Below are 23,207 nucleotides of genomic sequence, written 5' to 3' on the forward strand. Positions count from 1 at the left end.
AGTGGCTGCATGGCTTAGCTTACTAAATGCAAATGCATAAGAGTAATATTCTTAGCATTTCTAGAGCCTACGGCCACACCACACTAAGCAGTGTCGGGCCTAGTTAGTACCTGGATGGGAGACCGCCTGGGAATACCAGGTGCTGTAGGCTTTTTTGTGCTCCAAGTTCAGGAAGTGAGCCATTTCTCAATTGCCTTTCAAAACTGCAAGGTCTAGCCGACTAGATGCTTAAAAGTACAAAACTCACTAGGCCCAGAACCTACGGCCACACCACACTGAATGCGCCCGATCTCGTCTGATCTCGGAAGCTAAGCAGTGTCGGGCCTAGTTAGTACCTGGATGGGAGACCGCCTGGGAATACCAGGTGCTGTAGGCTTTTTTGTGCTCCAAGTTCAGGAAGTGAGCCATTTCTCAATTGCCTTTCAAAACTGCAAGGTCTAGCCGACTAGATGCTTAAAAGTACAAAACTCACTAGGCCCAGAGCCTACGGCCACACCACACTGAATGCGCCCGATCTCGTCTGATCTCGGAAGCTAAGCAGTGTCGGGCCTAGTTAGTACCTGGATGGGAGACCGCCTGGGAATACCAGGTGCTGTAGGCTATTTTGTGCTCCATGATTAGTAATTGCGCAACTTCTCAATTACTTTTCAAATTTGGTATGTTTCCAAAATAATTGTATCCCGTTTTATAGCGGAAATGTTGGACAGCATTATGAGGGCTGGAGCTACCTATTTACATATAATTAGCATACAGGTAGTGTGTTCATGGGTAATAAATCGACTTTCACATGTAATGCAGTACAGAGAATATTGAGTCCTTCAAGAGGCATGAAAGAAAGCCGTTATTGTGTTGATTGTTCTCTCCACCTCCCTGCAACAGAAACAGGATGGATGGATTAAAGTTATCCTACCAGACATAGGAGTCCTGAATGGGCCCACCAGTCTTATATATCTCGCCTGATCGAGCCTGATCGAGCGATGAGCGTGGTATCATGTTGCAAGTGGCTGCATGGCTTAGCTTACTAAATGCAAATGCATAAGAGTAATATTCTTAGCATTTCTAGAGCCTACGGCCACACCACACTGAATGCGCCCGATCTCGTCTGATCTCGGAAGCTAAGCAGTGTCGGGCCTAGTTAGTACCTGGATGGGAGACCGCCTGGGAATACCAGGTGCTGTAGGCTTTTTTTTTGCTCCAAGTTCAGGAAGTGAGCCATTTCTCAATTGCCTTTCAAAACTGCAAGGTCTAGCCGACTAGATGCTTAAAAGTACAAAACTCACTAGGCCCAGAGCCTACGGCCACACCACACTGAATGCGCCTGATCTCGTCTGATCTCGGAAGCTAAGCAGTGTCGGGCCTAGTTAGTACCTGGATGGGAGACCGCATGGGAATACCAGGTGCTGTAGGCTTTTTTGTGCTCCAAGTTCAGGAAGTGAGCCATTTCTCAATTGCCTTTCAAAACTGCAAGGTCTAGCCGACTAGATGCTTAAAAGTACAAAACTCACTAGGCCCAGAGCCTACGGCCACACCACACTGAATGCGCCCGATCTCGTCTGATCTCGGAAGCTAAGCAGTGGCGGGCCTAGTTAGTACCTGGATGGGAGACCGCCTGGGAATATCAGGTGCTGTAGGCTTTTTTGTGCTCCAAGTTCAGGAAGTGAGCCATTTCTCAATTGCCTTTCAAAACTGCAAGGTCTAGCCGACTAGATGCTTAAAAGTACAAAACTCACTAGGCCCAGAGCCTACGGCCACACCACACTGAATGCGCCCGATCTCGTCTGATCTCGGAAGCTAAGCAGTGTCGGGCCTAGTTAGTACCTGGATGGGAGACCGCCTGGGAATACCAGGTGCTGTAGGCTATTTTGTGCTCCATGATTAGTAATTGCGCAACTTCTCAATTACTTTTCAAATTTGGTATGTTTCCAAAATAATTGTATCCCGTTTTATAGCGGAAATGTTGGACAGCATTATGAGGGCTGGAGCTACCTATTTACATATAATTAGCATACAGGTAGTGTGTTCATGGGTAATAAATCGACTTTCACATGTAATGCAGTACAGAGAATATTGAGTCCTTCAAGAGGCATGAAAGAAAGCCGTTATTGTGTTGATTGTTCTCTCCACCTCCCTGCAACAGAAACAGGATGGATGGATTAAAGTTATCCTACCAGACATAGGAGTCCTGAATGGGCCCACCAGTCTTATATATCTCGCCTGATCGAGCCTGATCGAGCGATGAGCGTGGTATCATGTTGCAAGTGGCTGCATGGCTTAGCTTACTAAATGCAAATGCATAAGAGTAATATTCTTAGCATTTCTAGAGCCTACGGCCACACCACACTGAATGCGCCCGATCTCGTCTGATCTCGGAAGCTAAGCAGTGTCGGGCCTAGTTAGTACCTGGATGGGAGACCGCCTGGGAATACCAGGTGCTGTAGGCTTTTTTTTTGCTCCAAGTTCAGGAAGTGAGCCATTTCTCAATTGCCTTTCAAAACTGCAAGGTCTAGCCGACTAGATGCTTAAAAGTACAAAACTCACTAGGCCCAGAGCCTACGGCCACACCACACTGAATGCGCCTGATCTCGTCTGATCTCGGAAGCTAAGCAGTGTCGGGCCTAGTTAGTACCTGGATGGGAGACCGCATGGGAATACCAGGTGCTGTAGGCTTTTTTGTGCTCCAAGTTCAGGAAGTGAGCCATTTCTCAATTGCCTTTCAAAACTGCAAGGTCTAGCCGACTAGATGCTTAAAAGTACAAAACTCACTAGGCCCAGAGCCTACGGCCACACCACACTGAATGCGCCCGATCTCGTCTGATCTCGGAAGCTAAGCAGTGTCGGGCCTAGTTAGTACCTGGATGGGAGACCGCCTGGGAATACCAGGTGCTGTAGGCTTTTTTGTGCTCCAAGTTCAGGAAGTGAGCCATTTCTCAATTGCCTTTCAAAACTGCAAGGTCTAGCCGACTAGATGCTTAAAAGTACAAAACTCACTAGGCCCAGAGCCTACGGCCACACCACACTGAATGCGCCCGATCTCGTCTGATCTCGGAAGCTAAGCAGTGTCGGGCCTAGTTAGTACCTGGATGGGAGACCGCCTGGGAATACCAGGTGCTGTAGGCTATTTTGTGCTCCATGATTAGTAATTGCGCAACTTCTCAATTACTTTTCAAATTTGGTATGTTTCCAAAATAATTGTATCCCGTTTTATAGCGGAAATGTTGGACAGCATTATGAGGGCTGGAGCTACCTATTTACATATAATTAGCATACAGGTAGTGTGTTCATGGGTAATAAATCGACTTTCACATGTAATGCAGTACAGAGAATATTGAGTCCTTCAAGAGGCATGAAAGAAAGCCGTTATTGTGTTGATTGTTCTCTCCACCTCCCTGCAACAGAAACAGGATGGATGGATTAAAGTTATCCTACCAGACATAGGAGTCCTGAATGGGCCCACCAGTCTTATATATCTCGCCTGATCGAGCCTGATCGAGCGCTGATCGAGCGATGAGCGTGGTATCATGTTGCAAGTGGCTGCATGGCTTAGCTTACTAAATGCAAATGCATAAGAGTAATATTCTTAGCATTTCTAGAGCCTACGGCCACACCACACTAAGCAGTGTCGGGCCTAGTTAGTACCTGGATGGGAGACCGCCTGGGAATACCAGGTGCTGTAGGCTTTTTTGTGCTCCAAGTTCAGGAAGTGAGCCATTTCTCAATTGCCTTTCAAAACTGCAAGGTCTAGCCGACTAGATGCTTAAAAGTACAAAACTCACTAGGACCAGAGCCTACGGCCACACCACACTGAATGCGCCCGATCTCGTCTGATCTCGGAAGCTAAGCAGTGTCGGGCCTAGTTAGTACCTGGATGGGAGACCGCCTGGGAATACCAGGTGCTGTAGGCTTTTTTGTGCTCCAAGTTCAGGAAGTGAGCCATTTCTCAATTGCCTTTCAAAACTGCAAGGTCTAGCCGACTAGATGCTTAAAAGTACAAAACTCACTAGGCCCAGAGCCTACGGCCACACCACACTGAATGCGCCCGATCTCGTCTGATCTCGGAAGCTAAGCAGTGTCGGGCCTAGTTAGTACCTGGATGGGAGACCGCCTGGGAATACCAGGTGCTGTAGGCTTTTTTGTGCTCCAAGTTCAGGAAGTGAGCCATTTCTCAATTGCCTTTCAAAACTGCAAGGTCTAGCCGACTAGATGCTTAAAAGTACAAAACTCACTAGGCCCAGAGCCTACGGCCACACCACACTGAATGCGCCCGATCTCGTATGATCTCGGAAGCTAAGCAGTGTCGGGCCTAGTTAGTACCTGGATGGGAGACCGCCTGGGAATACCAGGTGCTGTAGGCTATTTTGTGCTCCATGATTAGTAATTGCGCAACTTCTCAATTACTTTTCAAATTTGGTATGTTTCCAAAATAATTGTATCCCGTTTTATAGCGGAAATGTTGGACAGCATTATGAGGGCTGGAGCTACCTATTTACATATAATTAGCATACAGGTAGTGTGTTCATGGGTAATAAATCGACTTTCACATGTAATGCAGTACAGAGAATATTGAGTCCTTCAAGAGGCATGAAAGAAAGCCGTTATTGTGTTGATTGTTCTCTCCACCTCCCTGCAACAGAAACAGGATGGATGGATTAAAGTTATCCTACCAGACATAGGAGTCCTGAATGGGCCCACCAGTCTTATATATCTCGCCTGATCGAGCCTGATCGAGCGCTGATCGAGCGATGAGCGTGGTATCATGTTGCAAGTGGCTGCATGGCTTAGCTTACTAAATGCAAATGCATAAGAGTAATATTCTTAGCATTTCTAGAGCCTACGGCCACACCACACTAAGCAGTGTCGGGCCTAGTTAGTACCTGGATGGGAGACCGCCTGGGAATACCAGGTGCTGTAGGCTTTTTTGTGCTCCAAGTTCAGGAAGTGAGCCATTTCTCAATTGCCTTTCAAAACTGCAAGGTCTAGCCGACTAGATGCTTAAAAGTACAAAACTCACTAGGACCAGAGCCTACGGCCACACCACACTGAATGCGCCCGATCTCGTCTGATCTCGGAAGCTAAGCAGTGTCGGGCCTAGTTAGTACCTGGATGGGAGACCGCCTGGGAATACCAGGTGCTGTAGGCTTTTTTGTGCTCCAAGTTCAGGAAGTGAGCCATTTCTCAATTGCCTTTCAAAACTGCAAGGTCTAGCCGACTAGATGCTTAAAAGTACAAAACTCACTAGGCCCAGAACCTACGGCCACACCACACTGAATGCGCCCGATCTCGTCTGATCTCGGAAGCTAAGCAGTGTCGGGCCTAGTTAGTACCTGGATGGGAGACCGCCTGGGAATACCAGGTGCTGTAGGCTATTTTGTGCTCCATGATTAGTAATTGCACAACTTCTCAATTACTTTTCAAATTTGGTATGTTTCCAAAATAATTGTATCCCGTTTTATAGCGGAAATGTTGGACAACATTATGAGGGCTGGAGCTACCTATTTACATATAATTAGCATACAGGTAGTGTGTTCATGGGTAATAAATCGACTTTCACATGTAATGCAGTACAGAGAATATTGAGTCCTTCAAGAGGCATGAAAGAAAGCCGTTATTGTGTTGATTGTTCTCTCCACCTCCCTGCAACAGAAACAGGATGGATGGATTAAAGTTATCCTACCAGACATAGGAGTCCTGAATGGGCCCACCAGTCTTATATATCTCGCCTGATCGAGCCTGATCGAGCGATGAGCGTGGTATCATGTTGCAAGTGGCTGCATGGCTTAGCTTACTAAATGCAAATGCATAAGAGTAATATTCTTAGCATTTCTAGAGCCTACGGCCACACCACACTGAATGCGCCCGATCTCGTCTGATCTCGGAAGCTAAGCAGTGTTGGGCCTAGTTAGTACCTGGATGGGAGACCGCCTGGGAATACCAGGTGCTGTAGGCTTTTTTTTTGCTCCAAGTTCAGGAAGTGAGCCATTTCTCAATTGCCTTTCAAAACTGCAAGGTCTAGCCGACTAGATGCTTAAAAGTACAAAACTCACTAGGCCCAGAGCCTACGGCCACACCACACTGAATGCGCCTGATCTCGTCTGATCTCGGAAGCTAAGCAGTGTCGGGCCTAGTTAGTACCTGGATGGGAGACCGCATGGGAATACCAGGTGCTGTAGGCTTTTTTGTGCTCCAAGTTCAGGAAGTGAGCCATTTCTCAATTGCCTTTCAAAACTGCAAGGTCTAGCCGACTAGATGCTTAAAAGTACAAAACTCACTAGGCCCAGAGCCTACGGCCACACCACACTGAATGCGCCCGATCTCGTCTGATCTCGGAAGCTAAGCAGTGTCGGGCCTAGTTAGTACCTGGATGGGAGACCGCCTGGGAATATCAGGTGCTGTAGGCTTTTTTGTGCTCCAAGTTCAGGAAGTGAGCCATTTCTCAATTGCCTTTCAAAACTGCAAGGTCTAGCCGACTAGATGCTTAAAAGTACAAAACTCACTAGGCCCAGAGCCTACGGCCACACCACACTGAATGCGCCCGATCTCGTCTGATCTCGGAAGCTAAGCAGTGTCGGGCCTAGTTAGTACCTGGATGGGAGACCGCCTGGGAATACCAGGTGCTGTAGGCTATTTTGTGCTCCATGATTAGTAATTGCGCAACTTCTCAATTACTTTTCAAATTTGGTATGTTTCCAAAATAATTGTATCCCGTTTTATAGCGGAAATGTTGGACAGCATTATGAGGGCTGGAGCTACCTATTTACATATAATTAGCATACAGGTAGTGTGTTCATGGGTAATAAATCGACTTTCACATGTAATGCAGTACAGAGAATATTGAGTCCTTCAAGAGGCATGAAAGAAAGCCGTTATTGTGTTGATTGTTCTCTCCACCTCCCTGCAACAGAAACAGGATGGATGGATTAAAGTTATCCTACCAGACATAGGAGTCCTGAATGGGCCCACCAGTCTTATATATCTCGCCTGATCGAGCCTGATCGAGCGATGAGCGTGGTATCATGTTGCAAGTGGCTGCATGGCTTAGCTTACTAAATGCAAATGCATAAGAGTAATATTCTTAGCATTTCTAGAGCCTACGGCCACACCACACTGAATGCGCCCGATCTCGTCTGATCTCGGAAGCTAAGCAGTGTCGGGCCTAGTTAGTACCTGGATGGGAGACCGCCTGGGAATACCAGGTGCTGTAGGCTTTTTTTTTGCTCCAAGTTCAGGAAGTGAGCCATTTCTCAATTGCCTTTCAAAACTGCAAGGTCTAGCCGACTAGATGCTTAAAAGTACAAAACTCACTAGGCCCAGAGCCTACGGCCACACCACACTGAATGCGCCTGATCTCGTCTGATCTCGGAAGCTAAGCAGTGTCGGGCCTAGTTAGTACCTGGATGGGAGACCGCATGGGAATACCAGGTGCTGTAGGCTTTTTTGTGCTCCAAGTTCAGGAAGTGAGCCATTTCTCAATTGCCTTTCAAAACTGCAAGGTCTAGCCGACTAGATGCTTAAAAGTACAAAACTCACTAGGCCCAGAGCCTACGGCCACACCACACTGAATGCGCCCGATCTCGTCTGATCTCGGAAGCTAAGCAGTGTCGGGCCTAGTTAGTACCTGGATGGGAGACCGCCTGGGAATATCAGGTGCTGTAGGCTTTTTTGTGCTCCAAGTTCAGGAAGTGAGCCATTTCTCAATTGCCTTTCAAAACTGCAAGGTCTAGCCGACTAGATGCTTAAAAGTACAAAACTCACTAGGCCCAGAGCCTACGGCCACACCACACTGAATGCGCCCGATCTCGTCTGATCTCGGAAGCTAAGCAGTGTCGGGCCTAGTTAGTACCTGGATGGGAGACCGCCTGGGAATACCAGGTGCTGTAGGCTATTTTGTGCTCCATGATTAGTAATTGCGCAACTTCTCAATTACTTTTCAAATTTGGTATGTTTCCAAAATAATTGTATCCCGTTTTATAGCGGAAATGTTGGACAGCATTATGAGGGCTGGAGCTACCTATTTACATATAATTAGCATACAGGTAGTGTGTTCATGGGTAATAAATCGACTTTCACATGTAATGCAGTACAGAGAATATTGAGTCCTTCAAGAGGCATGAAAGAAAGCCGTTATTGTGTTGATTGTTCTCTCCACCTCCCTGCAACAGAAACAGGATGGATGGATTAAAGTTATCCTACCAGACATAGGAGTCCTGAATGGGCCCACCAGTCTTATATATCTCGCCTGATCGAGCCTGATCGAGCGATGAGCGTGGTATCATGTTGCAAGTGGCTGCATGGCTTAGCTTACTAAATGCAAATGCATAAGAGTAATATTCTTAGCATTTCTAGAGCCTACGGCCACACCACACTGAATGCGCCCGATCTCGTCTGATCTCGGAAGCTAAGCAGTGTCGGGCCTAGTTAGTACCTGGATGGGAGACCGCCTGGGAATACCAGGTGCTGTAGGCTTTTTTGTGCTCCAAGTTCAGGAAGTGAGCCATTTCTCAATTGCCTTTCAAAACTGCAAGGTCTAGCCGACTAGATGCTTAAAAGTACAAAACTCACTAGGCCCAGAACCTACGGCCACACCACACTGAATGCGCCCGATCTCGTCTGATCTCGGAAGCTAAGCAGTGTCGGGCCTAGTTAGTACCTGGATGGGAGACCGCCTGGGAATACCAGGTGCTGTAGGCTATTTTGTGCTCCATGATTAGTAATTGCACAACTTCTCAATTACTTTTCAAATTTGGTATGTTTCCAAAATAATTGTATCCCGTTTTATAGCGGAAATGTTGGACAACATTATGAGGGCTGGAGCTACCTATTTACATATAATTAGCATACAGGTAGTGTGTTCATGGGTAATAAATCGACTTTCACATGTAATGCAGTACAGAGAATATTGAGTCCTTCAAGAGGCATGAAAGAAAGCCGTTATTGTGTTGATTGTTCTCTCCACCTCCCTGCAACAGAAACAGGATGGATGGATTAAAGTTATCCTACCAGACATAGGAGTCCTGAATGGGCCCACCAGTCTTATATATCTCGCCTGATCGAGCCTGATCGAGCGATGAGCGTGGTATCATGTTGCAAGTGGCTGCATGGCTTAGCTTACTAAATGCAAATGCATAAGAGTAATATTCTTAGCATTTCTAGAGCCTACGGCCACACCACACTGAATGCGCCCGATCTCGTCTGATCTCGGAAGCTAAGCAGTGTTGGGCCTAGTTAGTACCTGGATGGGAGACCGCCTGGGAATACCAGGTGCTGTAGGCTTTTTTTTTGCTCCAAGTTCAGGAAGTGAGCCATTTCTCAATTGCCTTTCAAAACTGCAAGGTCTAGCCGACTAGATGCTTAAAAGTACAAAACTCACTAGGCCCAGAGCCTACGGCCACACCACACTGAATGCGCCTGATCTCGTCTGATCTCGGAAGCTAAGCAGTGTCGGGCCTAGTTAGTACCTGGATGGGAGACCGCATGGGAATACCAGGTGCTGTAGGCTTTTTTGTGCTCCAAGTTCAGGAAGTGAGCCATTTCTCAATTGCCTTTCAAAACTGCAAGGTCTAGCCGACTAGATGCTTAAAAGTACAAAACTCACTAGGCCCAGAGCCTACGGCCACACCACACTGAATGCGCCCGATCTCGTCTGATCTCGGAAGCTAAGCAGTGTCGGGCCTAGTTAGTACCTGGATGGGAGACCGCCTGGGAATATCAGGTGCTGTAGGCTTTTTTGTGCTCCAAGTTCAGGAAGTGAGCCATTTCTCAATTGCCTTTCAAAACTGCAAGGTCTAGCCGACTAGATGCTTAAAAGTACAAAACTCACTAGGCCCAGAGCCTACGGCCACACCACACTGAATGCGCCCGATCTCGTCTGATCTCGGAAGCTAAGCAGTGTCGGGCCTAGTTAGTACCTGGATGGGAGACCGCCTGGGAATACCAGGTGCTGTAGGCTATTTTGTGCTCCATGATTAGTAATTGCGCAACTTCTCAATTACTTTTCAAATTTGGTATGTTTCCAAAATAATTGTATCCCGTTTTATAGCGGAAATGTTGGACAGCATTATGAGGGCTGGAGCTACCTATTTACATATAATTAGCATACAGGTAGTGTGTTCATGGGTAATAAATCGACTTTCACATGTAATGCAGTACAGAGAATATTGAGTCCTTCAAGAGGCATGAAAGAAAGCCGTTATTGTGTTGATTGTTCTCTCCACCTCCCTGCAACAGAAACAGGATGGATGGATTAAAGTTATCCTACCAGACATAGGAGTCCTGAATGGGCCCACCAGTCTTATATATCTCGCCTGATCGAGCCTGATCGAGCGATGAGCGTGGTATCATGTTGCAAGTGGCTGCATGGCTTAGCTTACTAAATGCAAATGCATAAGAGTAATATTCTTAGCATTTCTAGAGCCTACGGCCACACCACACTGAATGCGCCCGATCTCGTCTGATCTCGGAAGCTAAGCAGTGTCGGGCCTAGTTAGTACCTGGATGGGAGACCGCCTGGGAATACCAGGTGCTGTAGGCTTTTTTTTTGCTCCAAGTTCAGGAAGTGAGCCATTTCTCAATTGCCTTTCAAAACTGCAAGGTCTAGCCGACTAGATGCTTAAAAGTACAAAACTCACTAGGCCCAGAGCCTACGGCCACACCACACTGAATGCGCCTGATCTCGTCTGATCTCGGAAGCTAAGCAGTGTCGGGCCTAGTTAGTACCTGGATGGGAGACCGCATGGGAATACCAGGTGCTGTAGGCTTTTTTGTGCTCCAAGTTCAGGAAGTGAGCCATTTCTCAATTGCCTTTCAAAACTGCAAGGTCTAGCCGACTAGATGCTTAAAAGTACAAAACTCACTAGGCCCAGAGCCTACGGCCACACCACACTGAATGCGCCCGATCTCGTCTGATCTCGGAAGCTAAGCAGTGTCGGGCCTAGTTAGTACCTGGATGGGAGACCGCCTGGGAATATCAGGTGCTGTAGGCTTTTTTGTGCTCCAAGTTCAGGAAGTGAGCCATTTCTCAATTGCCTTTCAAAACTGCAAGGTCTAGCCGACTAGATGCTTAAAAGTACAAAACTCACTAGGCCCAGAGCCTACGGCCACACCACACTGAATGCGCCCGATCTCGTCTGATCTCGGAAGCTAAGCAGTGTCGGGCCTAGTTAGTACCTGGATGGGAGACCGCCTGGGAATACCAGGTGCTGTAGGCTATTTTGTGCTCCATGATTAGTAATTGCGCAACTTCTCAATTACTTTTCAAATTTGGTATGTTTCCAAAATAATTGTATCCCGTTTTATAGCGGAAATGTTGGACAGCATTATGAGGGCTGGAGCTACCTATTTACATATAATTAGCATACAGGTAGTGTGTTCATGGGTAATAAATCGACTTTCACATGTAATGCAGTACAGAGAATATTGAGTCCTTCAAGAGGCATGAAAGAAAGCCGTTATTGTGTTGATTGTTCTCTCCACCTCCCTGCAACAGAAACAGGATGGATGGATTAAAGTTATCCTACCAGACATAGGAGTCCTGAATGGGCCCACCAGTCTTATATATCTCGCCTGATCGAGCCTGATCGAGCGATGAGCGTGGTATCATGTTGCAAGTGGCTGCATGGCTTAGCTTACTAAATGCAAATGCATAAGAGTAATATTCTTAGCATTTCTAGAGCCTACGGCCACACCACACTGAATGCGCCCGATCTCGTCTGATCTCGGAAGCTAAGCAGTGTCGGGCCTAGTTAGTACCTGGATGGGAGACCGCCTGGGAATACCAGGTGCTGTAGGCTTTTTTTTTGCTCCAAGTTCAGGAAGTGAGCCATTTCTCAATTGCCTTTCAAAACTGCAAGGTCTAGCCGACTAGATGCTTAAAAGTACAAAACTCACTAGGCCCAGAGCCTACGGCCACACCACACTGAATGCGCCTGATCTCGTCTGATCTCGGAAGCTAAGCAGTGTCGGGCCTAGTTAGTACCTGGATGGGAGACCGCATGGGAATACCAGGTGCTGTAGGCTTTTTTGTGCTCCAAGTTCAGGAAGTGAGCCATTTCTCAATTGCCTTTCAAAACTGCAAGGTCTAGCCGACTAGATGCTTAAAAGTACAAAACTCACTAGGCCCAGAGCCTACGGCCACACCACACTGAATGCGCCCGATCTCGTCTGATCTCGGAAGCTAAGCAGTGTCGGGCCTAGTTAGTACCTGGATGGGAGACCGCCTGGGAATACCAGGTGCTGTAGGCTTTTTTGTGCTCCAAGTTCAGGAAGTGAGCCATTTCTCAATTGCCTTTCAAAACTGCAAGGTCTAGCCGACTAGATGCTTAAAAGTACAAAACTCACTAGGCCCAGAGCCTACGGCCACACCACACTGAATGCGCCCGATCTCGTCTGATCTCGGAAGCTAAGCAGTGTCGGGCCTAGTTAGTACCTGGATGGGAGACCGCCTGGGAATACCAGGTGCTGTAGGCTATTTTGTGCTCCATGATTAGTAATTGCGCAACTTCTCAATTACTTTTCAAATTTGGTATGTTTCCAAAATAATTGTATCCCGTTTTATAGCGGAAATGTTGGACAGCATTATGAGGGCTGGAGCTACCTATTTACATATAATTAGCATACAGGTAGTGTGTTCATGGGTAATAAATCGACTTTCACATGTAATGCAGTACAGAGAATATTGAGTCCTTCAAGAGGCATGAAAGAAAGCCGTTATTGTGTTGATTGTTCTCTCCACCTCCCTGCAACAGAAACAGGATGGATGGATTAAAGTTATCCTACCAGACATAGGAGTCCTGAATGGGCCCACCAGTCTTATATATCTCGCCTGATCGAGCCTGATCGAGCGCTGATCGAGCGATGAGCGTGGTATCATGTTGCAAGTGGCTGCATGGCTTAGCTTACTAAATGCAAATGCATAAGAGTAATATTCTTAGCATTTCTAGAGCCTACGGCCACACCACACTAAGCAGTGTCGGGCCTAGTTAGTACCTGGATGGGAGACCGCCTGGGAATACCAGGTGCTGTAGGCTTTTTTGTGCTCCAAGTTCAGGAAGTGAGCCATTTCTCAATTGCCTTTCAAAACTGCAAGGTCTAGCCGACTAGATGCTTAAAAGTACAAAACTCACTAGGACCAGAGCCTACGGCCACACCACACTGAATGCGCCCGATCTCGTCTGATCTTGGAAGCTAAGCAGTGTCGGGCCTAGTTAGTACCTGGATGGGAGACCGCCTGGGAATACCAGGTGCTGTAGGCTTTTTTGTGCTCCAAGTTCAGGAAGTGAGCCATTTCTCAATTGCCTTTCAAAACTGCAAGGTCTAGCCGACTAGATGCTTAAAAGTACAAAACTCACTAGGCCCAGAGCCTACGGCCACACCACACTGAATGCGCCCGATCTCGTCTGATCTCGGAAGCTAAGCAGTGTCGGGCCTAGTTAGTACCTGGATGGGAGACCGCCTGGGAATACCAGGTGCTGTAGGCTTTTTTGTGCTCCAAGTTCAGGAAGTGAGCCATTTCTCAATTGCCTTTCAAAACTGCAAGGTCTAGCCGACTAGATGCTTAAAAGTACAAAACTCACTAGGCCCAGAGCCTACGGCCACACCACACTGAATGCGCCCGATCTCGTCTGATCTCGGAAGCTAAGCAGTGTCGGGCCTAGTTAGTACCTGGATGGGAGACCGCCTGGGAATACCAGGTGCTGTAGGCTATTTTGTGCTCCATGATTAGTAATTGCGCAACTTCTCAATTACTTTTCAAATTTGGTATGTTTCCAAAATAATTGTATCCCGTTTTATAGCGGAAATGTTGGACAGCATTATGAGGGCTGGAGCTACCTATTTACATATAATTAGCATACAGGTAGTGTGTTCATGGGTAATAAATCGACTTTCACATGTAATGCAGTACAGAGAATATTGAGTCCTTCAAGAGGCATGAAAGAAAGCCGTTATTGTGTTGATTGTTCTCTCCACCTCCCTGCAACAGAAACAGGATGGATGGATTAAAGTTATCCTACCAGACATAGGAGTTCTGAATGGGCCCACCAGTCTTATATATCTCGCCTGATCGAGCCTGATCGAGCGCTGATCGAGCGATGAGCGTGGTATCATGTTGCAAGTGGCTGCATGGCTTAGCTTACTAAATGCAAATGCATAAGAGTAATATTCTTAGCATTTCTAGAGCCTACGGCCACACCACACTAAGCAGTGTCGGGCCTAGTTAGTACCTGGATGGGAGACCGCCTGGGAATACCAGGTGCTGTAGGCTTTTTTGTGCTCCAAGTTCAGGAAGTGAGCCATTTCTCAATTGCCTTTCAAAACTGCAAGGTCTAGCCGACTAGATGCTTAAAAGTACAAAACTCACTAGGACCAGAGCCTACGGCCACACCACACTGAATGCGCCCGATCTCGTCTGATCTCGGAAGCTAAGCAGTGTCGGGCCTAGTTAGTACCTGGATGGGAGACCGCCTGGGAATACCAGGTGCTGTAGGCTTTTTTGTGCTCCAAGTTCAGGAAGTGAGCCATTTCTCAATTGCCTTTCAAAACTGCAAGGTCTAGCCGACTAGATGCTTAAAAGTACAAAACTCACTAGGCCCAGAGCCTACGGCCACACCACACTGAATGCGCCCGATCTCGTCTGATCTCGGAAGCTAAGCAGTGTCGGGCCTAGTTAGTACCTGGATGGGAGACCGCCTGGGAATACCAGGTGCTGTAGGCTATTTTGTGCTCCATGATTAGTAATTGCACAACTTCTCAATTACTTTTCAAATTTGGTATGTTTCCAAAATAATTGTATCCCGTTTTATAGCGGAAATGTTGGACAACATTATGAGGGCTGGAGCTACCTATTTACATATAATTAGCATACAGGTAGTGTGTTCATGGGTAATAAATCGACTTTCACATGTAATGCAGTACAGAGAATATTGAGTCCTTCAAGAGGCATGAAAGAAAGCCGTTATTGTGTTGATTGTTCTCTCCACCTCCCTGCAACAGAAACAGGATGGATGGATTAAAGTTATCCTACCAGACATAGGAGTCCTGAATGGGCCCACCAGTCTTATATATCTCGCCTGATCGAGCCTGATCGAGCGATGAGCGTGGTATCATGTTGCAAGTGGCTGCATGGCTTAGCTTACTAAATGCAAATGCATAAGAGTAATATTCTTAGCATTTCTAGAGCCTACGGCCACACCACACTGAATGCGCCTGATCTCGTCTGATCTCGGAAGCTAAGCAGTGTCGGGCCTAGTTAGTACCTGGATGGGAGACCGCCTGGGAATACCAGGTGCTGTAGGCTTTTTTTTTGCTCCAAGTTCAGGAAGTGAGCCATTTCTCAATTGCCTTTCAAAACTGCAAGGTCTAGCCGACTATATGCTTAAAAGTACAAAACTCACTAGGCCCAGAGCCTACGGCCACACCACACTGAATGCGCCTGATCTCGTCTGATCTCGGAAGCTAAGCAGTGTCGGGCCTAGTTAGTACCTGGATGGGAGACCGCATGGGAATACCAGGTGCTGTAGGCTTTTTTGTGCTCCAAGTTCAGGAAGTGAGCCATTTCTCAATTGCCTTTCAAAACTGCAAGGTCTAGCCGACTAGATGCTTAAAAGTACAAAACTCACTAGGCCCAGAGCCTACGGCCACACCACACTGAATGCGCCCGATCTCGTCTGATCTCGGAAGCTAAGCAGTGTCGGGCCTAGTTAGTACCTGGATGGGAGACCGCCTGGCAATACCAGGTGCTGTAGGCTATTTTGTGCTCCATGATTAGTAATTGCACAACTTCTCAATTACTTTTCAAATTTGGTATGTTTCCAAAATAATTTTATCCCGTTTTATAGCGGAAATGTTGGACAACATTATGAGGGCTGGAGCTACCTATTTACATATAATTAGCATACAGGTAGTGTGTTCATGGGTAATAAATCGACTTTCACATGTAATGCAGTACAGAGAATATTGAGTCCTTCAAGAGGCATGAAAGAAAGCCGTTATTGTGTTGATTGTTCTCTCCACCTCCCTGCAACAGAAACAGGATGGATGGATTAAAGTTATCCTACCAGACATAGGAGTCCTGAATGGGCCCACCAGTCTTATATATCTCGCCTGATCGAGCCTGATCGAGCGATGAGCGTGGTATCATGTTGCAAGTGGCTGCATGGCTTAGCTTACTAAATGCAAATGCATAAGAGTAATATTCTTAGCATTTCTAGAGCCTACGGCCACACCACACTGAATGCGCCCGATCTCGTCTGATCTCGGAAGCTAAGCAGTGTCGGGCCTAGTTAGTACCTGGATGGGAGACCGCCTGGGAATACCAGGTGCTGTAGGCTTTTTTTTTGCTCCAAGTTCAGGAAGTGAGCCATTTCTCAATTGCCTTTCAAAACTGCAAGGTCTAGCCGACTAGATGCTTAAAAGTACAAAACTCACTAGGCCCAGAGCCTACGGCCACACCACACTGAATGCGCCTGATCTCGTCTGATCTCGGAAGCTAAGCAGTGTCGGGCCTAGTTAGTACCTGGATGGGAGACCGCATGGGAATACCAGGTGCTGTAGGCTTTTTTGTGCTCCAAGTTCAGGAAGTGAGCCATTTCTCAATTGCCTTTCAAAACTGCAAGGTCTAGCCGACTAGATGCTTAAAAGTACAAAACTCACTAGGCCCAGAGCCTACGGCCACACCACACTGAATGCGCCCGATCTCGTCTGATCTCGGAAGCTAAGCAGTGTCGGGCCTAGTTAGTACCTGGATGGGAGACCGCCTGGGAATATCAGGTGCTGTAGGCTTTTTTGTGCTCCAAGTTCAGGAAGTGAGCCATTTCTCAATTGCCTTTCAAAACTGCAAGGTCTAGCCGACTAGATGCTTAAAAGTACAAAACTCACTAGGCCCAGAGCCTACGGCCACACCACACTGAATGCGCCCGATCTCGTCTGATCTCGGAAGCTAAGCAGTGTCGGGCCTAGTTAGTACCTGGATGGGAGACCGCCTGGGAATACCAGGTGCTGTAGGCTATTTTGTGCTCCATGATTAGTAATTGCGCAACTTCTCAATTACTTTTCAAATTTGGTATGTTTCCAAAATAATTGTATCCCGTTTTATAGCGGAAATGTTGGACAGCATTATGAGGGCTGGAGCTACCTATTTACATATAATTAGCATACAGGTAGTGTGTTCATGGGTAATAAATCGACTTTCACATGTAATGCAGTACAGAGAATATTGAGTCCTTCAAGAGGCATGAAAGAAAGCCGTTATTGTGTTGATTGTTCTCTCCACCTCCCTGCAACAGAAACAGGATGGATGGATTAAAGTTATCCTACCAGACATAGGAGTCCTGAATGGGCCCACCAGTCTTATATATCTCGCCTGATCGAGCCTGATCGAGCGATGAGCGTGGTATCATGTTGCAAGTGGCTGCATGGCTTAGCTTACTAAATGCAAATGCATAAGAGTAATATTCTTAGCATTTCTAGAGCCTACGGCCACACCACACTGAATGCGCCCGATCTCGTCTGATCTCGGAAGCTAAGCAGTGTCGGGCCTAGTTAGTACCTGGATGGGAGACCGCCTGGGAATACCAGGTGCTGTAGGCTTTTTTTTTGCTCCAAGTTCAGGAAGTGAGCCATTTCTCAATTGCCTTTCAAAACTGCAAGGTCTAGCCGACTAGATGCTTAAAAGTACAAAACTCACTAGGCCCAGAGCCTACGGCCACACCACACTGAATGCGCCTGATCTCGTCTGATCTCGGAAGCTAAGCAGTGTCGGGCCTAGTTAGTACCTGGATGGGAGACCGCATGGGAATACCAGGTGCTGTAGGCTTTTTTGTGCTCCAAGTTCAGGAAGTGAGCCATTTCTCAATTGCCTTTCAAAACTGCAAGGTCTAGCCGACTAGATGCTTAAAAGTACAAAACTCACTAGGCCCAGAGCCTACGGCCACACCACACTGAATGCGCCCGATCTCGTCTGATCTCGGAAGCTAAGCAGTGTCGGGCCTAGTTAGTACCTGGATGGGAGACCGCCTGGGAATACCAGGTGCTGTAGGCTTTTTTGTGCTCCAAGTTCAGGAAGTGAGCCATTTCTCAATTGCCTTTCAAAACTGCAAGGTCTAGCCGACTAGATGCTTAAAAGTACAAAACTCACTAGGCCCAGAGCCTACGGCCACACCACACTGAATGCGCCCGATCTCGTCTGATCTCGGAAGCTAAGCAGTGTCGGGCCTAGTTAGTACCTGGATGGGAGACCGCCTGGGAATACCAGGTGCTGTAGGCTATTTTGTGCTCCATGATTAGTAATTGCGCAACTTCTCAATTACTTTTCAAATTTGGTATGTTTCCAAAATAATTGTATCCCGTTTTATAGCGGAAATGTTGGACAGCATTATGAGGGCTGGAGCTACCTATTTACATATAATTAGCATACAGGTAGTGTGTTCATGGGTAATAAATCGACTTTCACATGTAATGCAGTACAGAGAATATTGAGTCCTTCAAGAGGCATGAAAGAAAGCCGTTATTGTGTTGATTGTTCTCTCCACCTCCCTGCAACAGAAACAGGATGGATGGATTAAAGTTATCCTACCAGACATAGGAGTCCTGAATGGGCCCACCAGTCTTATATATCTCGCCTGATCGAGCCTGATCGAGCGCTGATCGAGCGATGAGCGTGGTATCATGTTGCAAGTGGCTGCATGGCTTAGCTTACTAAATGCAAATGCATAAGAGTAATATTCTTAGCATTTCTAGAGCCTACGGCCACACCACACTAAGCAGTGTCGGGCCTAGTTAGTACCTGGATGGGAGACCGCCTGGGAATACCAGGTGCTGTAGGCTTTTTTGTGCTCCAAGTTCAGGAAGTGAGCCATTTCTCAATTGCCTTTCAAAACTGCAAGGTCTAGCCGACTAGATGCTTAAAAGTACAAAACTCACTAGGCCCAAAGCCTACTGCCACACCACACTGAATGCGCCCGATCTCGTCTGATCTCGGAAGCTAAGCAGTGTCGGGCCTAGTTAGTACCTGGATGGGAGACCGCCTGGGAATACCAGGTGCTGTAGGCTATTTTGTGCTCCATGATTAGTAATTGCACAACTTCTCAATTACTTTTCAAATTTGGTATGTTTCCAAAATAATTTTATCCCGTTTTATAGCGGAAATGTTGGACAACATTATGAGGGCTGGAGCTACCTATTTACATATAATTAGCATACAGGTAGTGTGTTCATGGGTAATAAATCGACTTTCACATGTAATGCAGTACAGAGAATATTGAGTCCTTCAAGAGGCATGAAAGAAAGCCGTTATTGTGTTGATTGTTCTCTCCACCTCCCTGCAACAGAAACAGGATGGATGGATTAAAGTTATCCTACCAGACATAGGAGTCCTGAATGGGCCCACCAGTCTTATATATCTCGCCTGATCGAGCCTGATCGAGCGATGAGCGTGGTATCATGTTGCAAGTGGCTGCATGGCTTAGCTTACTAAATGCAAATGCATAAGAGTAATATTCTTAGCATTTCTAGAGCCTACGGCCACACCACACTAAGCAGTGTCGGGCCTAGTTAGTACCTGGATGGGAGACCGCCTGGGAATACCAGGTGCTGTAGGCTTTTTTGTGCTCCAAGTTCAGGAAGTGAGCCATTTCTCAATTGCCTTTCAAAACTGCAAGGTCTAGCCGACTAGATGCTTAAAAGTACAAAACTCACTAGGACCAGAGCCTACGGCCACACCACACTGAATGCGCCCGATCTCGTCTGATCTTGGAAGCTAAGCAGTGTCGGGCCTAGTTAGTACCTGGATGGGAGACCGCCTGGGAATACCAGGTGCTGTAGGCTTTTTTGTGCTCCAAGTTCAGGAAGTGAGCCATTTCTCAATTGCCTTTCAAAACTGCAAGGTCTAGCCGACTAGATGCTTAAAAGTACAAAACTCACTAGGCCCAGAGCCTACGGCCACACCACACTGAATGCGCCCGATCTCGTCTGATCTCGGAAGCTAAGCAGTGTCGGGCCTAGTTAGTACCTGGATGGGAGACCGCCTGGGAATACCAGGTGCTGTAGGCTTTTTTGTGCTCCAAGTTCAGGAAGTGAGCCATTTCTCAATTGCCTTTCAAAACTGCAAGGTCTAGCCGACTAGATGCTTAAAAGTACAAAACTCACTAGGCCCAGAGCATACGGCCACACCACACTGAATGCGCCCGATCTCGTCTGATCTCGGAAGCTAAGCAGTGTCGGGCCTAGTTAGTACCTGGATGGGAGACCGCCTGGGAATACCAGGTGCTGTAGGCTATTTTGTGCTCCATGATTAGTAATTGCGCAACTTCTCAATTACTTTTCAAATTTGGTATGTTTCCAAAATAATTGTATCCCGTTTTATAGCGGAAATGTTGGACAGCATTATGAGGGCTGGAGCTACCTATTTACATATAATTAGCATACAGGTAGTGTGTTCATGGGTAATAAATCGACTTTCACATGTAATGCAGTACAGAGAATATTGAGTCCTTCAAGAGGCATGAAAGAAAGCCGTTATTGTGTTGATTGTTCTCTCCACCTCCCTGCAACAGAAACAGGATGGATGGATTAAAGTTATCCTACCAGACATAGGAGTCCTGAATGGGCCCACCAGTCTTATATATCTCGCCTGATCGAGCCTGATCGAGCGATGAGCGTGGTATCATGTTGCAAGTGGCTGCATGGCTTAGCTTACTAAATGCAAATGCATAAGAGTAATATTCTTAGCATTTCTAGAGCCTACGGCCACACCACACTGAATGCGCCTGATCTCGTCTGATCTCGGAAGCTAAGCAGTGTCGGGCCTAGTTAGTACCTGGATGGGAGACCGCCTGGGAATACCAGGTGCTGTAGGCTTTTTTTTTGCTCCAAGTTCAGGAAGTGAGCCATTTCTCAATTGCCTTTCAAAACTGCAAGGTCTAGCCGACTATATGCTTAAAAGTACAAAACTCACTAGGCCCAGAGCCTACGGCCACACCACACTGAATGCGCCTGATCTCGTCTGATCTCGGAAGCTAAGCAGTGTCGGGCCTAGTTAGTACCTGGATGGGAGACCGCATGGGAATACCAGGTGCTGTAGGCTTTTTTGTGCTCCAAGTTCAGGAAGTGAGCCATTTCTCAATTGCCTTTCAAAACTGCAAGGTCTAGCCGACTAGATGCTTAAAAGTACAAAACTCACTAGGCCCAGAGCCTACGGCCACACCACACTGAATGCGCCCGATCTCGTCTGATCTCGGAAGCTAAGCAGTGTCGGGCCTAGTTAGTACCTGGATGGGAGACCGCCTGGCAATACCAGGTGCTGTAGGCTATTTTGTGCTCCATGATTAGTAATTGCACAACTTCTCAATTACTTTTCAAATTTGGTATGTTTCCAAAATAATTTTATCCCGTTTTATAGCGGAAATGTTGGACAACATTATGAGGGCTGGAGCTACCTATTTACATATAATTAGCATACAGGTAGTGTGTTCATGGGTAATAAATCGACTTTCACATGTAATGCAGTACAGAGAATATTGAGTCCTTCAAGAGGCATGAAAGAAAGCCGTTATTGTGTTGATTGTTCTCTCCACCTCCCTGCAACAGAAACAGGATGGATGGATTAAAGTTATCCTACCAGACATAGGAGTCCTGAATGGGCCCACCAGTCTTATATATCTCGCCTGATCGAGCCTGATCGAGCGATGAGCGTGGTATCATGTTGCAAGTGGCTGCATGGCTTAGCTTACTAAATGCAAATGCATAAGAGTAATATTCTTAGCATTTCTAGAGCCTACGGCCACACCACACTGAATGCGCCCGATCTCGTCTGATCTCGGAAGCTAAGCAGTGTCGGGCCTAGTTAGTACCTGGATGGGAGACCGCCTGGGAATACCAGGTGCTGTAGGCTTTTTTTTTGCTCCAAGTTCAGGAAGTGAGCCATTTCTCAATTGCCTTTCAAAACTGCAAGGTCTAGCCGACTAGATGCTTAAAAGTACAAAACTCACTAGGCCCAGAGCCTACGGCCACACCACACTGAATGCGCCTGATCTCGTCTGATCTCGGAAGCTAAGCAGTGTCGGGCCTAGTTAGTACCTGGATGGGAGACCGCATGGGAATACCAGGTGCTGTAGGCTTTTTTGTGCTCCAAGTTCAGGAAGTGAGCCATTTCTCAATTGCCTTTCAAAACTGCAAGGTCTAGCCGACTAGATGCTTAAAAGTACAAAACTCACTAGGCCCAGAGCCTACGGCCACACCACACTGAATGCGCCCGATCTCGTCTGATCTCGGAAGCTAAGCAGTGTCGGGCCTAGTTAGTACCTGGATGGGAGACCGCCTGGGAATATCAGGTGCTGTAGGCTTTTTTGTGCTCCAAGTTCAGGAAGTGAGCCATTTCTCAATTGCCTTTCAAAACTGCAAGGTCTAGCCGACTAGATGCTTAAAAGTACAAAACTCACTAGGCCCAGAGCCTACGGCCACACCACACTGAATGCGCCCGATCTCGTCTGATCTCGGAAGCTAAGCAGTGTCGGGCCTAGTTAGTACCTGGATGGGAGACCGCCTGGGAATACCAGGTGCTGTAGGCTATTTTGTGCTCCATGATTAGTAATTGCGCAACTTCTCAATTACTTTTCAAATTTGGTATGTTTCCAAAATAATTGTATCCCGTTTTATAGCGGAAATGTTGGACAGCATTATGAGGGCTGGAGCTACCTATTTACATATAATTAGCATACAGGTAGTGTGTTCATGGGTAATAAATCGACTTTCACATGTAATGCAGTACAGAGAATATTGAGTCCTTCAAGAGGCATGAAAGAAAGCCGTTATTGTGTTGATTGTTCTCTCCACCTCCCTGCAACAGAAACAGGATGGATGGATTAAAGTTATCCTACCAGACATAGGAGTCCTGAATGGGCCCACCAGTCTTATATATCTCGCCTGATCGAGCCTGATCGAGCGATGAGCGTGGTATCATGTTGCAAGTGGCTGCATGGCTTAGCTTACTAAATGCAAATGCATAAGAGTAATATTCTTAGCATTTCTAGAGCCTACGGCCACACCACACTGAATGCGCCCGATCTCGTCTGATCTCGGAAGCTAAGCAGTGTCGGGCCTAGTTAGTACCTGGATGGGAGACCGCCTGGGAATACCAGGTGCTGTAGGCTTTTTTTTTGCTCCAAGTTCAGGAAGTGAGCCATTTCTCAATTGCCTTTCAAAACTGCAAGGTCTAGCCGACT

General features: G+C 46.9%; 65 non-coding genes across 65 annotated transcripts; all 65 read left to right on the forward strand.

Annotated features, from left to right (window-relative positions):
- Positions 1-257: 257 nt before the first annotated feature.
- LOC138552737 (5S ribosomal RNA) lies at positions 258-376 on the forward strand. Its single transcript, XR_011296415.1, has one exon. It is a non-coding gene; the product is annotated as a 5S ribosomal RNA (ribosomal RNA).
- Positions 377-482: 106 nt separating this feature from the next.
- LOC138552933 (5S ribosomal RNA) lies at positions 483-601 on the forward strand. The gene has a single exon (XR_011296611.1). It is a non-coding gene; the product is annotated as a 5S ribosomal RNA (ribosomal RNA).
- A 463-nt stretch (positions 602-1,064) lies between these two features.
- Positions 1,065-1,183, forward strand: LOC138552944 (5S ribosomal RNA). Its single transcript, XR_011296622.1, has one exon. It is a non-coding gene; the product is annotated as a 5S ribosomal RNA (ribosomal RNA).
- Positions 1,184-1,290: 107 nt separating this feature from the next.
- Positions 1,291-1,409, forward strand: LOC138552771 (5S ribosomal RNA). The gene has a single exon (XR_011296449.1). It is a non-coding gene; the product is annotated as a 5S ribosomal RNA (ribosomal RNA).
- Positions 1,410-1,515: 106 nt separating this feature from the next.
- On the forward strand, positions 1,516-1,634 carry LOC138552998 (5S ribosomal RNA). The gene has a single exon (XR_011296676.1). It is a non-coding gene; the product is annotated as a 5S ribosomal RNA (ribosomal RNA).
- Positions 1,635-1,740: 106 nt separating this feature from the next.
- LOC138552955 (5S ribosomal RNA) lies at positions 1,741-1,859 on the forward strand. Its single transcript, XR_011296633.1, has one exon. It is a non-coding gene; the product is annotated as a 5S ribosomal RNA (ribosomal RNA).
- Positions 1,860-2,322: 463 nt separating this feature from the next.
- Positions 2,323-2,441, forward strand: LOC138552966 (5S ribosomal RNA). Its single transcript, XR_011296644.1, has one exon. It is a non-coding gene; the product is annotated as a 5S ribosomal RNA (ribosomal RNA).
- Positions 2,442-2,548: 107 nt separating this feature from the next.
- Positions 2,549-2,667, forward strand: LOC138552772 (5S ribosomal RNA). Its single transcript, XR_011296450.1, has one exon. It is a non-coding gene; the product is annotated as a 5S ribosomal RNA (ribosomal RNA).
- Positions 2,668-2,773: 106 nt separating this feature from the next.
- On the forward strand, positions 2,774-2,892 carry LOC138552977 (5S ribosomal RNA). Its single transcript, XR_011296655.1, has one exon. It is a non-coding gene; the product is annotated as a 5S ribosomal RNA (ribosomal RNA).
- A 106-nt stretch (positions 2,893-2,998) lies between these two features.
- On the forward strand, positions 2,999-3,117 carry LOC138552989 (5S ribosomal RNA). Its single transcript, XR_011296667.1, has one exon. It is a non-coding gene; the product is annotated as a 5S ribosomal RNA (ribosomal RNA).
- A 666-nt stretch (positions 3,118-3,783) lies between these two features.
- Positions 3,784-3,902, forward strand: LOC138553000 (5S ribosomal RNA). Its single transcript, XR_011296678.1, has one exon. It is a non-coding gene; the product is annotated as a 5S ribosomal RNA (ribosomal RNA).
- A 106-nt stretch (positions 3,903-4,008) lies between these two features.
- LOC138553012 (5S ribosomal RNA) lies at positions 4,009-4,127 on the forward strand. The gene has a single exon (XR_011296689.1). It is a non-coding gene; the product is annotated as a 5S ribosomal RNA (ribosomal RNA).
- A 106-nt stretch (positions 4,128-4,233) lies between these two features.
- LOC138552602 (5S ribosomal RNA) lies at positions 4,234-4,352 on the forward strand. Its single transcript, XR_011296282.1, has one exon. It is a non-coding gene; the product is annotated as a 5S ribosomal RNA (ribosomal RNA).
- A 666-nt stretch (positions 4,353-5,018) lies between these two features.
- On the forward strand, positions 5,019-5,137 carry LOC138553023 (5S ribosomal RNA). Its single transcript, XR_011296700.1, has one exon. It is a non-coding gene; the product is annotated as a 5S ribosomal RNA (ribosomal RNA).
- A 106-nt stretch (positions 5,138-5,243) lies between these two features.
- LOC138552738 (5S ribosomal RNA) lies at positions 5,244-5,362 on the forward strand. Its single transcript, XR_011296416.1, has one exon. It is a non-coding gene; the product is annotated as a 5S ribosomal RNA (ribosomal RNA).
- A 463-nt stretch (positions 5,363-5,825) lies between these two features.
- LOC138552479 (5S ribosomal RNA) lies at positions 5,826-5,944 on the forward strand. The gene has a single exon (XR_011296161.1). It is a non-coding gene; the product is annotated as a 5S ribosomal RNA (ribosomal RNA).
- A 107-nt stretch (positions 5,945-6,051) lies between these two features.
- Positions 6,052-6,170, forward strand: LOC138552773 (5S ribosomal RNA). Its single transcript, XR_011296451.1, has one exon. It is a non-coding gene; the product is annotated as a 5S ribosomal RNA (ribosomal RNA).
- Positions 6,171-6,276: 106 nt separating this feature from the next.
- LOC138552505 (5S ribosomal RNA) lies at positions 6,277-6,395 on the forward strand. The gene has a single exon (XR_011296187.1). It is a non-coding gene; the product is annotated as a 5S ribosomal RNA (ribosomal RNA).
- Positions 6,396-6,501: 106 nt separating this feature from the next.
- On the forward strand, positions 6,502-6,620 carry LOC138553034 (5S ribosomal RNA). The gene has a single exon (XR_011296711.1). It is a non-coding gene; the product is annotated as a 5S ribosomal RNA (ribosomal RNA).
- A 463-nt stretch (positions 6,621-7,083) lies between these two features.
- Positions 7,084-7,202, forward strand: LOC138553045 (5S ribosomal RNA). Its single transcript, XR_011296722.1, has one exon. It is a non-coding gene; the product is annotated as a 5S ribosomal RNA (ribosomal RNA).
- Positions 7,203-7,309: 107 nt separating this feature from the next.
- LOC138552774 (5S ribosomal RNA) lies at positions 7,310-7,428 on the forward strand. The gene has a single exon (XR_011296452.1). It is a non-coding gene; the product is annotated as a 5S ribosomal RNA (ribosomal RNA).
- A 106-nt stretch (positions 7,429-7,534) lies between these two features.
- Positions 7,535-7,653, forward strand: LOC138552506 (5S ribosomal RNA). The gene has a single exon (XR_011296188.1). It is a non-coding gene; the product is annotated as a 5S ribosomal RNA (ribosomal RNA).
- A 106-nt stretch (positions 7,654-7,759) lies between these two features.
- Positions 7,760-7,878, forward strand: LOC138553056 (5S ribosomal RNA). The gene has a single exon (XR_011296733.1). It is a non-coding gene; the product is annotated as a 5S ribosomal RNA (ribosomal RNA).
- Positions 7,879-8,341: 463 nt separating this feature from the next.
- Positions 8,342-8,460, forward strand: LOC138553067 (5S ribosomal RNA). The gene has a single exon (XR_011296744.1). It is a non-coding gene; the product is annotated as a 5S ribosomal RNA (ribosomal RNA).
- A 106-nt stretch (positions 8,461-8,566) lies between these two features.
- Positions 8,567-8,685, forward strand: LOC138552739 (5S ribosomal RNA). The gene has a single exon (XR_011296417.1). It is a non-coding gene; the product is annotated as a 5S ribosomal RNA (ribosomal RNA).
- Positions 8,686-9,148: 463 nt separating this feature from the next.
- LOC138553226 (5S ribosomal RNA) lies at positions 9,149-9,267 on the forward strand. Its single transcript, XR_011296892.1, has one exon. It is a non-coding gene; the product is annotated as a 5S ribosomal RNA (ribosomal RNA).
- A 107-nt stretch (positions 9,268-9,374) lies between these two features.
- On the forward strand, positions 9,375-9,493 carry LOC138552775 (5S ribosomal RNA). Its single transcript, XR_011296453.1, has one exon. It is a non-coding gene; the product is annotated as a 5S ribosomal RNA (ribosomal RNA).
- A 106-nt stretch (positions 9,494-9,599) lies between these two features.
- On the forward strand, positions 9,600-9,718 carry LOC138552508 (5S ribosomal RNA). The gene has a single exon (XR_011296190.1). It is a non-coding gene; the product is annotated as a 5S ribosomal RNA (ribosomal RNA).
- Positions 9,719-9,824: 106 nt separating this feature from the next.
- Positions 9,825-9,943, forward strand: LOC138553078 (5S ribosomal RNA). The gene has a single exon (XR_011296755.1). It is a non-coding gene; the product is annotated as a 5S ribosomal RNA (ribosomal RNA).
- A 463-nt stretch (positions 9,944-10,406) lies between these two features.
- On the forward strand, positions 10,407-10,525 carry LOC138553089 (5S ribosomal RNA). Its single transcript, XR_011296766.1, has one exon. It is a non-coding gene; the product is annotated as a 5S ribosomal RNA (ribosomal RNA).
- Positions 10,526-10,632: 107 nt separating this feature from the next.
- Positions 10,633-10,751, forward strand: LOC138552776 (5S ribosomal RNA). The gene has a single exon (XR_011296454.1). It is a non-coding gene; the product is annotated as a 5S ribosomal RNA (ribosomal RNA).
- Positions 10,752-10,857: 106 nt separating this feature from the next.
- LOC138552509 (5S ribosomal RNA) lies at positions 10,858-10,976 on the forward strand. The gene has a single exon (XR_011296191.1). It is a non-coding gene; the product is annotated as a 5S ribosomal RNA (ribosomal RNA).
- A 106-nt stretch (positions 10,977-11,082) lies between these two features.
- LOC138553101 (5S ribosomal RNA) lies at positions 11,083-11,201 on the forward strand. Its single transcript, XR_011296778.1, has one exon. It is a non-coding gene; the product is annotated as a 5S ribosomal RNA (ribosomal RNA).
- A 463-nt stretch (positions 11,202-11,664) lies between these two features.
- LOC138553113 (5S ribosomal RNA) lies at positions 11,665-11,783 on the forward strand. Its single transcript, XR_011296789.1, has one exon. It is a non-coding gene; the product is annotated as a 5S ribosomal RNA (ribosomal RNA).
- A 107-nt stretch (positions 11,784-11,890) lies between these two features.
- Positions 11,891-12,009, forward strand: LOC138552777 (5S ribosomal RNA). Its single transcript, XR_011296455.1, has one exon. It is a non-coding gene; the product is annotated as a 5S ribosomal RNA (ribosomal RNA).
- A 106-nt stretch (positions 12,010-12,115) lies between these two features.
- Positions 12,116-12,234, forward strand: LOC138553124 (5S ribosomal RNA). The gene has a single exon (XR_011296800.1). It is a non-coding gene; the product is annotated as a 5S ribosomal RNA (ribosomal RNA).
- Positions 12,235-12,340: 106 nt separating this feature from the next.
- LOC138553135 (5S ribosomal RNA) lies at positions 12,341-12,459 on the forward strand. Its single transcript, XR_011296811.1, has one exon. It is a non-coding gene; the product is annotated as a 5S ribosomal RNA (ribosomal RNA).
- Positions 12,460-13,125: 666 nt separating this feature from the next.
- On the forward strand, positions 13,126-13,244 carry LOC138552958 (5S ribosomal RNA). The gene has a single exon (XR_011296636.1). It is a non-coding gene; the product is annotated as a 5S ribosomal RNA (ribosomal RNA).
- Positions 13,245-13,350: 106 nt separating this feature from the next.
- LOC138553146 (5S ribosomal RNA) lies at positions 13,351-13,469 on the forward strand. The gene has a single exon (XR_011296822.1). It is a non-coding gene; the product is annotated as a 5S ribosomal RNA (ribosomal RNA).
- Positions 13,470-13,575: 106 nt separating this feature from the next.
- Positions 13,576-13,694, forward strand: LOC138553157 (5S ribosomal RNA). Its single transcript, XR_011296833.1, has one exon. It is a non-coding gene; the product is annotated as a 5S ribosomal RNA (ribosomal RNA).
- Positions 13,695-14,360: 666 nt separating this feature from the next.
- On the forward strand, positions 14,361-14,479 carry LOC138553168 (5S ribosomal RNA). The gene has a single exon (XR_011296844.1). It is a non-coding gene; the product is annotated as a 5S ribosomal RNA (ribosomal RNA).
- Positions 14,480-14,585: 106 nt separating this feature from the next.
- Positions 14,586-14,704, forward strand: LOC138553179 (5S ribosomal RNA). The gene has a single exon (XR_011296850.1). It is a non-coding gene; the product is annotated as a 5S ribosomal RNA (ribosomal RNA).
- A 463-nt stretch (positions 14,705-15,167) lies between these two features.
- On the forward strand, positions 15,168-15,286 carry LOC138552634 (5S ribosomal RNA). The gene has a single exon (XR_011296314.1). It is a non-coding gene; the product is annotated as a 5S ribosomal RNA (ribosomal RNA).
- Positions 15,287-15,393: 107 nt separating this feature from the next.
- LOC138552779 (5S ribosomal RNA) lies at positions 15,394-15,512 on the forward strand. The gene has a single exon (XR_011296457.1). It is a non-coding gene; the product is annotated as a 5S ribosomal RNA (ribosomal RNA).
- A 106-nt stretch (positions 15,513-15,618) lies between these two features.
- Positions 15,619-15,737, forward strand: LOC138553108 (5S ribosomal RNA). The gene has a single exon (XR_011296785.1). It is a non-coding gene; the product is annotated as a 5S ribosomal RNA (ribosomal RNA).
- Positions 15,738-16,200: 463 nt separating this feature from the next.
- LOC138553184 (5S ribosomal RNA) lies at positions 16,201-16,319 on the forward strand. The gene has a single exon (XR_011296851.1). It is a non-coding gene; the product is annotated as a 5S ribosomal RNA (ribosomal RNA).
- Positions 16,320-16,426: 107 nt separating this feature from the next.
- LOC138552780 (5S ribosomal RNA) lies at positions 16,427-16,545 on the forward strand. The gene has a single exon (XR_011296458.1). It is a non-coding gene; the product is annotated as a 5S ribosomal RNA (ribosomal RNA).
- Positions 16,546-16,651: 106 nt separating this feature from the next.
- LOC138552510 (5S ribosomal RNA) lies at positions 16,652-16,770 on the forward strand. The gene has a single exon (XR_011296192.1). It is a non-coding gene; the product is annotated as a 5S ribosomal RNA (ribosomal RNA).
- A 106-nt stretch (positions 16,771-16,876) lies between these two features.
- LOC138553185 (5S ribosomal RNA) lies at positions 16,877-16,995 on the forward strand. Its single transcript, XR_011296852.1, has one exon. It is a non-coding gene; the product is annotated as a 5S ribosomal RNA (ribosomal RNA).
- Positions 16,996-17,458: 463 nt separating this feature from the next.
- On the forward strand, positions 17,459-17,577 carry LOC138553187 (5S ribosomal RNA). Its single transcript, XR_011296854.1, has one exon. It is a non-coding gene; the product is annotated as a 5S ribosomal RNA (ribosomal RNA).
- Positions 17,578-17,684: 107 nt separating this feature from the next.
- Positions 17,685-17,803, forward strand: LOC138552781 (5S ribosomal RNA). The gene has a single exon (XR_011296459.1). It is a non-coding gene; the product is annotated as a 5S ribosomal RNA (ribosomal RNA).
- Positions 17,804-17,909: 106 nt separating this feature from the next.
- Positions 17,910-18,028, forward strand: LOC138553188 (5S ribosomal RNA). The gene has a single exon (XR_011296855.1). It is a non-coding gene; the product is annotated as a 5S ribosomal RNA (ribosomal RNA).
- Positions 18,029-18,134: 106 nt separating this feature from the next.
- Positions 18,135-18,253, forward strand: LOC138553189 (5S ribosomal RNA). The gene has a single exon (XR_011296856.1). It is a non-coding gene; the product is annotated as a 5S ribosomal RNA (ribosomal RNA).
- Positions 18,254-18,919: 666 nt separating this feature from the next.
- LOC138552945 (5S ribosomal RNA) lies at positions 18,920-19,038 on the forward strand. The gene has a single exon (XR_011296623.1). It is a non-coding gene; the product is annotated as a 5S ribosomal RNA (ribosomal RNA).
- Positions 19,039-19,693: 655 nt separating this feature from the next.
- LOC138552959 (5S ribosomal RNA) lies at positions 19,694-19,812 on the forward strand. Its single transcript, XR_011296637.1, has one exon. It is a non-coding gene; the product is annotated as a 5S ribosomal RNA (ribosomal RNA).
- A 106-nt stretch (positions 19,813-19,918) lies between these two features.
- Positions 19,919-20,037, forward strand: LOC138553190 (5S ribosomal RNA). The gene has a single exon (XR_011296857.1). It is a non-coding gene; the product is annotated as a 5S ribosomal RNA (ribosomal RNA).
- Positions 20,038-20,143: 106 nt separating this feature from the next.
- LOC138552951 (5S ribosomal RNA) lies at positions 20,144-20,262 on the forward strand. Its single transcript, XR_011296629.1, has one exon. It is a non-coding gene; the product is annotated as a 5S ribosomal RNA (ribosomal RNA).
- Positions 20,263-20,725: 463 nt separating this feature from the next.
- LOC138552635 (5S ribosomal RNA) lies at positions 20,726-20,844 on the forward strand. The gene has a single exon (XR_011296315.1). It is a non-coding gene; the product is annotated as a 5S ribosomal RNA (ribosomal RNA).
- Positions 20,845-20,951: 107 nt separating this feature from the next.
- On the forward strand, positions 20,952-21,070 carry LOC138552782 (5S ribosomal RNA). Its single transcript, XR_011296460.1, has one exon. It is a non-coding gene; the product is annotated as a 5S ribosomal RNA (ribosomal RNA).
- A 106-nt stretch (positions 21,071-21,176) lies between these two features.
- On the forward strand, positions 21,177-21,295 carry LOC138553110 (5S ribosomal RNA). The gene has a single exon (XR_011296786.1). It is a non-coding gene; the product is annotated as a 5S ribosomal RNA (ribosomal RNA).
- Positions 21,296-21,758: 463 nt separating this feature from the next.
- Positions 21,759-21,877, forward strand: LOC138553191 (5S ribosomal RNA). The gene has a single exon (XR_011296858.1). It is a non-coding gene; the product is annotated as a 5S ribosomal RNA (ribosomal RNA).
- A 107-nt stretch (positions 21,878-21,984) lies between these two features.
- LOC138552783 (5S ribosomal RNA) lies at positions 21,985-22,103 on the forward strand. Its single transcript, XR_011296461.1, has one exon. It is a non-coding gene; the product is annotated as a 5S ribosomal RNA (ribosomal RNA).
- A 106-nt stretch (positions 22,104-22,209) lies between these two features.
- On the forward strand, positions 22,210-22,328 carry LOC138552511 (5S ribosomal RNA). The gene has a single exon (XR_011296193.1). It is a non-coding gene; the product is annotated as a 5S ribosomal RNA (ribosomal RNA).
- Positions 22,329-22,434: 106 nt separating this feature from the next.
- Positions 22,435-22,553, forward strand: LOC138553192 (5S ribosomal RNA). Its single transcript, XR_011296859.1, has one exon. It is a non-coding gene; the product is annotated as a 5S ribosomal RNA (ribosomal RNA).
- Positions 22,554-23,016: 463 nt separating this feature from the next.
- LOC138553193 (5S ribosomal RNA) lies at positions 23,017-23,135 on the forward strand. Its single transcript, XR_011296860.1, has one exon. It is a non-coding gene; the product is annotated as a 5S ribosomal RNA (ribosomal RNA).
- Positions 23,136-23,207: the final 72 nt, after the last annotated feature.

The sequence above is a fragment of the Ambystoma mexicanum genome, unplaced genomic scaffold (assembly GCF_040938575.1).
Source record: "Ambystoma mexicanum isolate Mex_15411 unplaced genomic scaffold, UKY_AmexF1_1 Mex_scaf106, whole genome shotgun sequence".
Classification (NCBI taxonomy): domain Eukaryota; kingdom Metazoa; phylum Chordata; class Amphibia; order Caudata; family Ambystomatidae; genus Ambystoma; species Ambystoma mexicanum.